General features: G+C 39.8%; 1 protein-coding gene across 3 annotated transcripts in view; it reads left to right on the top strand.

The window, feature by feature from the left end:
* CDH12 (cadherin 12) overlaps positions 1-13,956 on the top strand; it is a 1,036,190-nt gene that overhangs the window by 664,407 nt on the left and 357,827 nt on the right. The window contains exon 1 of one of the 3 annotated variants that reach the window (XM_038535418.1): positions 7,441-7,641. The exons of the other annotated variants lie outside the window; for them this stretch is intronic. The gene's annotated coding sequence lies outside the window, so the exon portion shown is untranslated. Of the gene's footprint in view, positions 1-7,440; positions 7,642-13,956 lie in introns of those variants that run through there. 3 annotated transcript variants of the gene reach the window in all.

Consider the following 13,956-nt stretch of genomic DNA (forward strand, 5'->3'; position numbering starts at 1 on the left):
AGATACGTAGTTTTGCGACTTTATGGAACTTTAACATATAAAATAAGCTGCACATATTTAAAGTGCATGTTAGATGAGTTTTGGTGGATGTGTACAACGGCCAAACCACCACCATCATCAAGATAGGGCACATTTTCATCATTGCTTTGCCATCCTTTTGCCATCCCCTTTCATCATGCCTTGGCTACCCCCATCCTCCATCAATCCCTTTCCTGCCTTCTTGGTTGAATTTCCATATTTTTAAATTTCTCCTAAATGGAATTATATACTCGTTGGTTGTGTGCTGTCTGTGTCTCACTCTTTGGAGTCAGCACAAAGACCTTGTGGCCCGGTTGTTGAGTACATAGGTGGTGTGTTCCTTTTAATTGATGAGTAGTACCTCATAGTAGTTCGCTCTGTGAGTATACCTGTTGGTGCATTTGGATGGTCTCTGTTTTTTTTTTTTTTGTTACTATTGTGAGCAAAGTCAGTCATTTGTATATCAGTCTTTGAATGGAGATTTGCTTTCTCTTCTTCAGAGTAAATACTTTGGAATGAAATATAAGCATCACACAATGGGCATCTATTTAACTCTTTAATAAACTGCCAAAATGTTCTCCAAAGGGATTCTACCATTTTGTATTCCCATGAGTAGTGTGTGAGGGTATAATCCATGGTCTGCATCATTGTCTGTACTGAGTATTGTGTTTTTTTTTTCTTTTTCTTTTTAATTTTAACTATGTTGATAGATGCATGGTAGTAGGAATGACTTTAAACAATTAAACATTTCATTCTGAATTAGAGGCTCCGTGTAAATTAGGATTCGCTAGTTCTAGTTTTTAGTGAACAGCAAATTAATCAGCTACTGTTTTTCACTTTGCTGCTCCCAGGTCTTTCTAACGTCCATAACTTTATACTCTGGACCTTCCCTGCTTTCTGACTACCCACAGAGGGGCAGAATATCTGCTTCATAAAGAAATAAACACATCTTTCTTTTTTCTACTAAGTAAACTGTTCATTACATGGTATTTTACGTGTATTTCTTTGCTGACTTGTGTTTTAATCACTGCTAAAAATGTGTGCGGCTTGGAATTTATATCCATAATTCCAGACAGCATTCGTTTTCGGTGGTTTTAAGTAAATTTGATATGAATTGAATTTAATGATCTTAAGGTTGAATATATTATTTACTTCATTTTGTTTGCACTTAATCATATCTACAAGATGCAAAATAAAATAAATCTGAGCTAACAGGAAAGGGGTGAAATGCCAAGCAATTGTGTCTACTGAAAGCCATTTGTTTTCTTTTAATTATGTCCTGTGCTTGCCTGTTTCACTTTAACTTTATACTAAAGTGTAAATGTAGAAGGACAAACATTATATGTTCTCATTCACTTGGGGAATATAAATAATAGTGAAAGGGAATATAAGAGAAGGGAGAAGAAATGTGTGGGAAATATCAGAAAGGGAGACAGAACGTAAAGACTCCTAACTCTGGGAAACGAACTAGGGGTGGTAGAAGGGGAGGAGGGCGGGGGGTGGGAGTGAATGGGTGACGGGCACTGGGGGTTATTCTGTATGTTAGTAAATTGAACACCAATAAAAAATAAATTAAAAAAATAAAATAAAAAATAAAAAAATAAAGTGTAAATGTGGTTTTAAAAATACAAAATATATAAAAATAAAAAAATAAAAATACAAAATATATTAATGTTATATGTTCATTTTTAAATTATGTTTCCTAATTTAATTCTCAATCATTTTAATTAAACCACTTTTCATTTTAAATGACCAGGACAATGAAGAAATAGGCTAAGAATCCATTCTAGTTGTAATGTAACAATAATGTCCCTTAAAAGAGATGTATTAAAAAATAAAATAAATAAAAGGGATGTATTGTAGTTACTTAAAAAAAATAGCAACTTTTTTTCATGTACTCCATGTGCAATTCCAAATCAATGACTCGTGGCTGATTCTTAAGTTGCTTGAGCTATGAAGACAAAATTATTTTCCCATAATGTCATTTACAGAATAAAATAAAACTTGCATGACAGAGTGGGAGAGGGGAGAAAAAATGGTTTGCTCACAGCCTTTTTTTCTTGACTGCCTGATTATTTCTGAATTAAGTAGAAAGGATATCCCAAATTGTTACCCAAATAGGTAGCATAATTTAAGAGCTGACTGAAATCTTAGAGATAATATATTCTAATTTCCTCACATTTTCCAATGACATTTTTAAATGGAAGCTTTTTATCATTATTAGTTTTAATTTTTTTAAAGATTTATTTACTTAAAACTGTATTTACTTATTTGAGAGAGGGCAAGAAACTGATATATATATATATATATATATATATATATAGAGAGAGAGAGAGAGAGAGAGAGAGAGAGAGTATGAATGGAGTGAGGGGCAGAGGGCAAAGCAGACTTCCTGCTGAGCAGGGAGCCTGATGCAGGGCTCTGTCCTTAGACTCATGAATCATGAGCTGAAGGCAGATGCTTAACCCACTGGGCCACCCAGGTGCCCCAAATGATTTATTTACCTATTTTAGAAAGAGATTGAGAGAGAGAGAGAGAGAGAGAGAGAGAGAGGAGAAGGGGCATAGGGAGAGAGTCTCAAAAGGACTCCTCACTGAGCATGGAGCCCAATGGGGGGCTTGAGCTTATGACACTGGATCAGGACCAGAGCTGAAATCAAGAGTCAGACACTTACTGAACCACCCAGGTGCTCCATTAACGGGAAGCTTTTTTAAGTGGTTCCAGGTTATAAAGCTAGTGGTGACAGAATTTTGAGTGTAGTCCAAGCTTTCTAATACCCAGTTGAGCTTTCTTTATTCCCAGAAGTTCGCAGTATTTCAAACTCATGAGTATTGGGTGCCTGGGTGGCTCAGTCAGTTAAGTGTCTGCCTTTGGCTCAGGTCATGATCTTAGGGTCCTGGGATCGAGCCCAGAGTCACACTCCCTGCCATAGCGGAGTCTCCCTTTCCCTCTGCCCCCACCCCAGCTCGTGTTCATTCTCTCTCTCTCTCTCACAAAAATAAATAAGTAAATCTTCAAATTCATGAGTTTTTTTTTTTTAAGATTTTATTTATTCATGAGAGGCACAGAGAGAGAGAAAGAGAGAGAAAGAGAGAGGCAGAGATACAGGCAGAGGGAGAAGCAGGCTCCATTCAAGGCTGGGCTACCCAGGCTTCCCGAAAATTCACAAGTTCATATGAATGAAATTGCCCTCATTCATGTGAGCTGGCTTCAAAATGGGGACAATTTACCTTAAAGGCTGTTAAATTCAGCCATTCCACTTCTCTCCTTACACATAAGCAGAAACAGGTATAATATATGAGAATGTTATGTACACTATATGAGAATGGTAGTATTCAGCAAACATTCCTGTGTTAGTATTAGCTCAGTGCTGCTGCTGAAAGGTCAATCTGTTATTATATTGTTAGGCTGCTTGCTTGTTTTACTTATTTATTTCTTAAATTTAAAACCATTAACACTAATGTTTTGGGATTGCCTGTCTCCTGATAATTAAATCACCCCAAAAAGATGGAGGGAGGTAATATTTGAATCTGAAGTCTGGACAGAAGAAGATGAGATTGATGTAAGAATCATAAGACTGATATTTACACAATTATCAGAATAGAATAGAATGGAATAGAATGGAATAGAATAGAAAGCCTTCTTGATCTTGACTATTATTACATGAGAAAAATATGAGAAATCTAAGTGGAGAAATTTCGGGACATACCAATCACAACCTTCCTACTAGCTCAGAGTATTTTTCGTATTTATTACATGATAATCTCAATTCTCACTCTTTAGCACAAGCCCAAGTAAATGAAAGGAAGAGTGGTTTTCTATTAGAGTCTTTATTGATGGCAAAATGACTCAGACAAACATTTTTTTAGATTTGGTGAAGAACAATAACCTTTGTCTGGAAAGGAAGACATCAGATTTTCCACTAAGTATCAAAGACCAAAGGACAATTACTTGGCTCTTTTTATTCCTAATTCCCCATCATTAAAATATGAATAAAATACTTATCGTAACTTATATCATAAGATTCCCGTAAAAATCAAATGAGATAATAGGTGGGAAATTTCTTGGCAAAGTTTAAGGACTGAATTAATTTGAGTTATCATTATTCTTTTCTTTTAGACAGGATTTTTATTATTAGAAGCCTTGAAAAAGTGTGGTTACATTTCTCTGTAAGATTATGAATGTGTCTGATAATTTCAGCAGACCATAGGAAATGATGGAATCAAGTGAGGTTTAAGAAACTTCTAGATAATGCATAAACATGGTGGAAATGAATTCTTCAGGTCCATCATTCCTATGAGCAGTTACTTTCTTCTGCTGAAGAAATGAAATATCACAGGACATCAAAATCTTGGCTTATTATATAATTAAGTGTTCTTGACATAGACATGTGTTAGGGTAAGGTCATTTTCCTGTTTACAAAACAATAATTACCATTTTTGAAGAAGGAGAAGAGATTGCAAAAGGAATTTTTGTGTGTGCTGATGAAATTACATTGTTTGGAAGTTCTAGATCATTTATTTTTTAGGCTAAAGAAATTTCTGTTGTTGGTTTCTTTTGCTGCTAAAATATAGGTAACTATTGTGGCTAAACTTTTATAGGATAATATTTTGTTAGTTACAAGACTTCATTTTTTAAAGATACAAATGTGTATTTTTCACATTAAAAAAATAAGAAAAGTTTCCTATTCTTTTAGAAGCAGGTATTTTTTTGTTGCTGTTGGTTTTAATGTTTGGAAATTTCCAAGCACGACGATTTTACTGTTCAAGTGACCTGAGCTTTAATGTCGGATTAGCTCTGTACTGGCTGGGAGGCACTGATAAATTTAGTTGCTCCTCAGAATCTTAGCTTCACTCATAAAAATCTTAAAAAATAATAATAATACCTGCTTGATAGGACTGTTCTAAGCATTTCATGACAACTGTTACAGTTAAAGTGCGTGTAAAACACCTGACATGTGGTGACAATTGAATGCCTAATATCTAGAGTTATCACTGCTCCATCTTCACCATACTTACCCCCCCCATACTTATTCTTTGTTACTCATTTTTTTTACTTCTTTGTAAAATCAATTATTTGTTCAACTTGGGTTAAAAAGACTACCACAGAACCACTGATAGTCTCTGCAGAAAATATATAAGGTAAAAGACACTTGGAGCCTATGAGAACAAGAAGACCCATCATTTAGAAGTAAGATCGGTGCAAATCCTATGCAGTCGGGGCTTTCTGGGTAGAAACGACCTACAACAGCACAGTGTCAGCTGACCTTAGCAGACACTTGTTAGGGCCCAGCTTGTGCAGTTTTTCAAACAGCATTTTAAGTGAGCAGTGATGCTAATTACTAGGGTTCAAGAAAATCAGCACTGTCTTAATTAAAAAGTTCTAAAAAAGAGGTTGCTTTTTTAAGATCTTCAGAACGGGGCTTAAACCAACACAAGAACAGAGTGCTTTCATTGCACGGCCACCCAAACATGAGAACCTTGGAATCCGTCAGATTTTCAGTTACAAGTGCTGTGTTAACAACTCGTCAGGCTCCTCACGGAAGAATTTGCCGTTGTGTTTCCTGTCGACTATTTATTTACAATTTATGTGCATCAATTTTGATTTAAGCAGCCTCTTTTCTACTGGAACACTCTAAGGCCAGTCTATAATTGGATAATGGATTTCCTGTTTAGCAGCCCCAGAAGCTACTCTCCCTCTCCTGGAGCGTATGGACTGGGTTTCTTCGCCTTCACCTCTCCCCCTCCACCAGAGGAGGGAGCAAGAGTCCTCCTCTGCAAGGCACACAGGCTCAGCCTGGTCCTGGGGCTTCTCACCTGCGCCTCTGCTTTATTCTAGGATCTGTCCTATTATAGAAACTCGGTGATGCTCAAGTTTTATTTTGTCCAATAAGTTACAACAAAGAGCTTGCATTTTAATGAAATCCCTTTATCTTTCTTTTTTTTTTTTTTTTTTGGAAATGTATTTGGGAAACGAATGCTCTATAATGCGTTGCGCATCCCTTTATTGAAATGTGACATTTTTCTAAGATAGATGTTAATATTGAAATATTATGATGCAAAAGCGCCCCCCCTTCTGTCTGTCTTACAGGCACACGTCAAGGGAATGCCATATGTCCCTAGTGAAACCAACTTGGAAAAGCAGAAATGCTGAACATATCACACAGTACCATTGTGAGGGGACATTTGTCAGTTTTCTCCCTGGCAATGAGATTTTTCTCACCCTCAAGACATGCAAATGACTTTTTTTTTTTTCATCTGTTCTTTTTATGTCATTTGGATAATCTTCCCCTATGGAAGTGAGGGCTGTCAAAAATTAACCACTTGGGGCGTCAGCCTTTAGCTACGTGACCTTTTTGAGAAACCAGATCTCTTCAGGGGAGTGGTAACTTTTAGGGCAGAGCTGCCCAGGTGGCCAGTGGGCAGGTACCAGCAGGTTGTTCCCGGCATGTGACTGTATAAAAACGTTTGACATTTTTTGGGGGGAAAAATAAATAAATAAAATAAAACGTTTGGCACTTTGGATGCCCTCATCTTCTGGCTTGTTCTTGTTTTAGGAATCACTGTTTGCCCTGATAACGGGAGAGAGGATTCCGTTAGGTGTCCCGCGGTCACTCAGCCTCATGGTATCCTGCAAATGTTTCTGCAAAGCCCGCTGCTCACTTAAAATGCTAATTTGCAAGACCACGTACCGGGGCAGGGCCGTATTCTCGGCGCCTTGGTTTTGAGCATCCCCGTCCTGCAAGCCAGCCTACTGAGTGCCAATACTTTCAATACATCAGAGAGTCGCGCACTCCGGAGGGCTGGGATCAAGCTCCAAAATCCATGTGACGTAGAGCTGGGTTGAAGAGTGTGCCAGGCTTGGAGCGGAGGCAAATGCAGCTCGTGCGCTCTCTCTCTCGCTCTCTCGCTCTCTCGCTCTCCTCTCTCTCTTTTTATACATCCCATTGCTTTAACCATTTTTCAGCTTGAGCCTTTTTTTATTTTATTTATTTTATTTATTTTTTTATTTTTTGCAAATCAGCCCTAGCAGCCTAACTGCCTCCGCGGACCTGCCCCCTCGCAGGGTGCCCGGCACCTGAAGTCCCGCGGGCTGCACTGCGCGCCGGCGCGCATCCCCGCGCTCCTCGCAGCCAGGCTTGCGCGCCGCCCCCCCCGCGCGCCCTGGGCTGACCCCCCGGGCTGGGAGAGGCCAGATTCCCAGGGGAGGCCCGGGGAGCCCCTTCGCGATTCCCCGGGGGAGGGGAAGAGGGGTGCCCAGCGAGCCCCCGGGAGCGCCCCCCGCCCCAGCAGGTGCGTGGCCGCGGGGACCCGGCGGGAGCCTGACGCGGCGCTCAGGGAGCCGGTGCACCCCGTCGGCCCCCCACAGCTCCCCCAGGGGTCCTCGCCTGCTGCTCGCTGCCCGCAGGAGCCCCGGAGCATCGCAGGCTGCCCTGGGCGTCCCCGCAGCCCGCGGTGGGGCGGGGAGAGGGGCCCTAACCTGACCGCGGGGAGCGCGCGGGGGTTAGGGACGCAGCGCAGGCGGCCGCGGGCAGGTGTCCATGGCCAACTTGGGCCCGTCCTCCCGGTTCCCGGCTGATGAGACGCGTTCCTCGCCGGGGTCGCAGGGAAGAGCTCCGCCAAGGTAAGGGGGCTGCGCGGGCCGGGCTGCGTCGCCCCGAGTCGTCCGCAGGGAAAGTTAGGGACCCCGGGGCCGGTCTGCACTGCAGCAGGCACCTGGCTGCGGGCGAGGCCGGGGGTGGGGGGAGCAGGGTCCCCCCGCCTCGCACCCGCGCAGGACACAGGGGGACACGGGAGCAGGCCCCCCTGCTCCCTCCCCCAAGCTGGTTAGGGACCTCAAGAAGTGTGCGGGGCTAAGGCGGCTGCGTCCGGGTTGCAGGGGGTGGGGGGCTGCACAGGAAAAGCTTCCAAGTTAAATGAGATGGGAAGAGAGGGTTTGCAAACGAGAGAGCAAGGGTTTTGTGCAGCTTTCTGCTTTCCCGGTGACCCCGGGCTCCCTCCGGGTGGGTGAAAGGCTTTAGGGCTGATCCCTGACTGTTGGAATAGTGTCCATTTAGGAATTAAAATCTCAATGGTAAAGTTTCTGATGTAGCTGTTCACACACACACACACACACACACACACACACGCCGAAAAGGCATTATTAGTGTGCTGATTTATAGTTCTTGCACAAGGGACCGAGTTCTTTCATGAAATAGATGAACAAAAAAAGGAAAGAGAAATTGGCTTCTTTCTAAAATGCTTATTATTTATTATTTTTTTTTTGAAAGGACACTTCTCCAATAAGGGATTAGGTGTTTGCTGAAACGTTGGCTTTTATGTTTGAGGTTGCTCTTTGTTACCAAACTAAAGTGAATGGAGGCGAAGCTTGATTGTGCACAGTTTAGGGCAATTATCTAGGTAATTAGGATGAGCCAGTCCACATTATTTCCTCTCCACCTGTCTTTCCCATGAGTTCGTTAAGAATATCCGGACAGAATGGAGGAATTGTTTTCGCTTTTCAAAGTTAGGTTTAATTATCTGGACTTTTTCTTTTCTACTTTACTTTGCACCTATAATCTAACGGTTTTAGCCCATATTATGGTAAATTTCTATGTAATCAAGAATAATAAAGTAATTCTATCACTATAATTATATACGATGGGTTGATTTTGCCCCCTAAGCCTGTGAGAGAATGATAGCAATCACTTAGCCTGTTATAATGTAGTACTTCAACATGATTTTCAAATGATGAAACATTATTTAAAATATAGGCACATGTCATTATAATACACAACTGAATTTCAATAACTAATCTCTTATGCTAAGACATAATCGAAATATCTAATAAGTATCTAGCTGCTTTCCTGTAAAGACGTATAGTGGTATCTTGAATGTGCTTTGTAGAATGAGCACTCATATTTCATGAAATGGTGATTCCACCTTCCTCCTATGGGTATCCTGAGATGTAACATTTCACAAAGATGTCAAAACACTCTTTATCTTAATTGGCTATCCTTCTGAAATTCTCTAGAGAGCTTTTCAGGCTGATGTCGATGTTACTACTTCTCTCACAGGAATATAATATTTTCAGGATACCCATAGGCATTGACATGTACCTGCTGGTTGTCTGTATGTTTTTAGCCAAAGCCTGAAGACATTTATCTACCTCTGTTGCATTGAGACTTCTGTTTTCTCCAGGGAGTTGGTTTCTCAGCTGATTTGAAGAACCTGAGAGAAATGTGTTGACTACAGTTCATTGCTACTGGGTTTGGAGCTTCTCTCCTTCTTCTTCTTCTTCTTCTTCTTCTTCTTCTTCTTCTTCTTCTTCTTCTTCTTCTTTCTTCTTTCTTCTTCTTCTTTTTTTTGTGACACTGATAAACAGAAAGAGGCAGCATTAACCAAATAAGGCCACATTTGCAATCCCCACACTTGTACATTGCTTAAACTATCTCCGTAGTATAGACTATCCTTGGGCCAAGTTCACAACTGATGGTGGCGAACTTATTATCCTACCCAATAATCTTTTATTGGAAGCACTTTCTTGATGTATATGGCCATTGAAAGATGTGGTATAGTAGAATAAAACATTTACGCCTAAAAAATGAAGGCAACTGTGGCTCTTATTCAAAAAGTTATACCTAAAGTTTTTAAAGGGGTTTTATCATTGTAGATGTTGTCTTCATTTGCATTATACAGGCTGAAAAGAAAAAGGAAAGGGAGAAAATCTTGGGTACAATTGAGAATTAGGAGCAATAGCACCTGAATCCTCAATCAGATTTCCCTTTTTGTTTTTCTTCCTTCGCTTATTATATTATCCCCAAGTGCCACCTTACCTCTAGATTCTATATTGAATCCCATTTTTCATTTATTTGACAGTAATTTATTCCCTCTGTGAGATCAGAAAGCATCTTATAGGATAAACTCACTTAGAGTAGACAGTTTCAAAATTCAAACCAAAAAGTCTGTTAAAACTTTCCTTATGATTTATAACCTGCTTTTCAGTATGTGGTAGTTTCAATAAAAGACGACTGGGAGAGGCAGTGTCTTACAGGTTTTCTAGATACCGAACAGCTGGGATACAAACTTTGAGTATATGGTTTTATAATCATTAGGTCAAAATGATAACATCGAGGTTGTTTACCCCAATTCTCCAAAGGGGAGATGCGGGCAAGGAGAGGATAGGTAACTGAAGCGAGGGCAGGCCGAAGTTAGTGGACCCCTGATTCATGCTTAGATCGCGCTGTGTTGAAAGATCCTAATATTTATGCTCTACCTTGTTATCACCTAGTATGTGGTGACCCTTTCCGATGTTTGACATGACACTCGTGAATATTTTAAGACGATTGATAAGATAGTACAGCTTAATTATATTACCTACAAAATAGTTTAACTCTTGATTTACTCAAAATAAGTGACTTCATAAATTCTGCAACTGCCACTGTTTGAAACGAGCATGTTTTGTTCTCTTTGGTTCTAAAAGAGGTCAGTGCACAAGCGTTTGCATCAAGCTGACTCTGATTACTGTGAACAGATAAAGCTCTCTACTATATGGATAATCAACACTGAAATGTAGTATCAAGAGGAGGAGATATACTCTCACAATAAAATCAAATTATAAAGTAGAGATATGAATTCAATGCCACTTACTCGAAATGAGATTAAAAGGAAGTTAAGGAGAATTCATGTTCATGGCAAAAGACATTCACAATATTAGAAAAGATAAAGGAACTAACAGTTGGAATTGAATGTTGGAAAGTGGACTAAAAAGATTAATACTTAAAGGTACAGAAGTGTGTTTGCTCTACCGACTTCATATAAATCTTCCTGGGTGTACACAGAGGTTTGCTATAGCTAATGTTGCTGATTTGTGACAATATTATCCAAACCAAATTTTTCTTCCAGTCTATGTCAAAAAGGAAGAGGTCTTACAAAACCTGGAAAATCTATCATGATTGGCTGTCGTATCCAAGGATGTACTGAGATGGTAACTGGAAGTTAGTTAGGCAGCATAGTTATAAAATACCATGTATTATGCTCCAACATGTTCTCAAACTTTTAAAAAGTTAACGGTGTAGCAGATATTGTGAATAATGGATGCAATAATGATTAGAAACACGATCAATAAATATATATGTGTATAATATCCAACTCCCAGCCTACTTACTTTCCATTCTCTAGGGGTTATTTTTGGCAAGTGATTGGCTTATCCTAGTTGTGTATAAGAATAACAGGAAAACTAAGTATATATAGTTAATCTCCTTTATTACTATCCCCCCAAAATAAACATGATCGTATTAAAAAGCAGTATTGCAGAGGAGTCTGTTATGTTCATGATACATACATAGGCTCTCTCCATCCAGAAAATGTGCCTGTGTCTAGGCCCCCACGTAGGCACAGTAGATTTGACTTGGAGATGTTAAGAGAATCTTCTCTAGGATGACCAATGGTTACCGTGTGGATTACAAAAGAACCATGCCAGTACGGGATACTCTTTACTAGATAATAAATACCTGACTTGGTGACCTTTAATATGAAATTAATATGTATAACAGCAGTTGACAGACGGGCAAGAGCAGACATTGAAAAACACAGAGATGGTAGCCTGCAGAAACCATGAATAAGCTGACGTCATGAGGTGGGTAGGAAGGAAAGAAGAGCTTAATTCCCTTAGGTCAGTTAGAAGAGATGCATGTGCTGAGTCACCATAATGGCTAAGCACAGGAAAGAAAGCCTCTCCCTTGTGGAAGGGCAACGCGTCTGTGTCATCCTACATGATCATTCAGACACACCAGGCAGTGGTGAGGCATTTTCCTGTTTTCCACACTTTTCTCTGTGGTTGTGGTCTCATTTACTAATGTAAGCTGAGTAAATCTTTATTTCTTACAAACTAAAAGATTGTAACTGGCCCCACATCCTAGGTATTCATGGTCTCATTAGGAAATGCATAAGGGCAAAAATCTGTAGTGGCTGTAAGTACAGGTTCTGGATTCAACCACCAACATAGGTTCAAATGACCACTTGAAGGTACTTCCTGGCTCTGTGACCTTGGACAAATCAGTAAAGGTGTTTACACTTTGTTTTTTGGTGGTTTTTAAAATGGATCTAATGATAGTATTGTAATCCTGTAGCACTGTTGTGTGAAATAAAGGAGATAATTCGTATCATGTAATGACTCAGGTGATCAGGAAATTATAGTTATTATAAACAAGAAACCTTGTTATGAGTCCCTCACTTTATCTGTCAAGTGGGGAAAATTAGGGATATTATCTCTCCTTAGCAACAATGCACACTTGGACCTGACCAGAAGCTCCTGGAGCCACTTCTTGACACTGCATTTATATCAGTATTTGGATTTTAGGAACATGTAATTTTTTTCTATTGGATTTAGACAGATGAGTGGATGTTTCTTGAAAGAAAATAATTCAGTAGACAGTTTATAGAAAACCTTTTGTCAATGGTTGTTTGCATGCACAAAACCAGAGCTGAATAGTAGAGCATAAAGATATTGTTGGGGTGCAAAACTGGAAATTTTTCCTGTTTCATCTTTTGCAGAAGCTTATTGACTCCTTGCTTAAATGAGAAACCTAATTCATGTTGCATTTTTTTTATTATGAGCATAATAAATATTTGGTGGAATATTTTTTAAATGTTTTGAAGATGATTATCTAAATGTTTATTTCCAGAGAGACTCAAATTTATTTTCTCTTCTCCATGAACTCATCCATATTTTACTATGGGATTTTAATCTTCTAGTTATAAATGTTAAAATTGCGTATATATGCAAAAATATTCCAAATTTTACATATTGATTTCGATTGATTCAAGTAAGAAGTGTAGTGAAACTATAGTTTTTGCAAAGGAATTCATTGTTTTCCATCCTCCAAAGCCACACATTCTTGTATTTTTGGCATATATAGGAATCAATGTCTATGTGTCTTACAACAGCAGCTTCCTGGTCTCATATCTAAAGTATTGATTTAATAGGTCTGAGAGAGAATCCAATAAACACAGTTTTGACATATGAAGGTTATTGTGATAAAATCAGAGTATATAGGAATGTGGCCTAATTACTGGGTTTTAAACAATTTTCCAGGTAATCCTAATATTCAGACAAAGTTGAGGATTACTGCTATAGATCAGCAACTCCAAACTTGAATGGGCATGAAGATTATCTGGGGCTCTTGGTCAAGTGGTTTTGGAGCATTACCTTAGACTATGCATTTCTAACAACCTTCCAGAGATACCAGTGCTGCTGACTGGTGAGAAGTGCTGTTCTCATTCTGGCCGCACTCTGCCCTATGGTTCCCTACGGGGTACATTTTCTAGGCCCTAACATAAGACATGACTTACAGCTCGTTTACCTGGGTCACAGGTTGATGAAACTTCTCAAGAAACTTTCCATTGCAGGGATCCCTGGGTGGCGCAGCGGTTTGGCGCCTGCCTTTGGCCCAGGGCGCGATCCTGGAGACCCGGGATCGAATCCCACGTCGGGCTCCCGGTGCATGGAGCCTGCTTCTCCCTCTGCCTGTGTCTCTGCCTCTCTCTCTCTCTCTCTGTGACTATCATAAATAAATAAAAATTAAAAAAAAAAAAAAAGAAACTTTCCATTGCAGAAGGGTGATGAAGGATCAAAATTTAGACTTTTTTTTTTTAATTTATTTTTTATTGGTGTTCAATTTACTAACATACAGAATAACCCCCAGTGCCCGTCACCCATTCACTCCCACCCCCCGCCCTTCTCCCCTTCTACCACCCCTAGTTCGTTTCCCAGAGTTAGCAGTCTTTACGTTCTGTCTCCCTTTCTGATATTTCCCACACATTTCTTCTCCCTTCCCTTATATTCCCTTTCACTATTATTTATATTCCCCAAATGAATGAGAACATATAATGTTTGTCCTTCTCCGACTGACTTACTTCACTCAACATAATACCCTCCAGTTCCATCCACATTGAAGCA

The sequence above is a fragment of the Canis lupus genome, chromosome 4 (genome assembly GCF_011100685.1).
Source record: "Canis lupus familiaris isolate Mischka breed German Shepherd chromosome 4, alternate assembly UU_Cfam_GSD_1.0, whole genome shotgun sequence".
NCBI classification, from domain to species: domain Eukaryota; kingdom Metazoa; phylum Chordata; class Mammalia; order Carnivora; family Canidae; genus Canis; species Canis lupus.